The sequence below is a fragment of the Orycteropus afer genome, unplaced genomic scaffold, assembly GCF_000298275.1.
Source record: "Orycteropus afer afer isolate SDZICR_OR568_19922 unplaced genomic scaffold, OryAfe1.0 scaffold00282, whole genome shotgun sequence".
In the NCBI taxonomy this organism is placed as follows: Eukaryota; Metazoa; Chordata; class Mammalia; order Tubulidentata; family Orycteropodidae; genus Orycteropus; species Orycteropus afer.
Window position 1 is genome coordinate 496,833 of NW_006921869.1, and position 569 is coordinate 497,401.

A 569-nucleotide genomic window follows, 5' to 3' on the forward strand; every position below is an offset into this window, starting at 1 on the left:
TCTTAGAATACTTAGTCTTTTTTTTCCCCCCCATTTTTATAGTGATTTGGGTGAAGGTTTGCAAAGCAAATTCATTTTCCATACAGCAGTTCATACACATTTTGTCTCGTGACATTGACTGCAGTTCCCCACAATGTAATAGCTGTCTTCTCACTTCCTCCCTGTAGTTGCCTCTTCCTTGTATCCTTCCCTCCCACGCACTCATGCCCCCTGAGCTGTCTCCCTGTGCAAACAGTGTCCTTCTGTTCTCTCATGATTGATCACTCCAGGTAGTGTATCTACCTGATATAAATGTTCACCCCATGTGCCTCTCTATTGTTTGGCTGAAAGCCACAGGAGTGAAGAACACTTATTCTTGGAATCCAGCCCCATGTTGTGACAAAGCTGAAGCAACCTATGGAGAGGCACATATGGAAAGGAATAGGGTACTCCTCCACAGCCCCACCTGAATTCCTAGATGACAGAGAGCTAGCACAAACTTGCTAGCTATCTGAATGAGTCATCTTGAAAATGAGTCCTCCAGCCCTGAGTTAAGCAGACACCATGAGGAGCAGAGATGAGCCATCCCT

The 569-nt window shown here is 45.5% G+C and overlaps 1 protein-coding gene across 1 annotated transcript in view; it reads right to left on the reverse strand.

The window, feature by feature from the left end:
* Positions 1-569, reverse strand: part of NR2C2 (nuclear receptor subfamily 2 group C member 2) — a 126,416-nt gene that overhangs the window by 124,406 nt on the left and 1,441 nt on the right. The window lies entirely within an intron of this gene.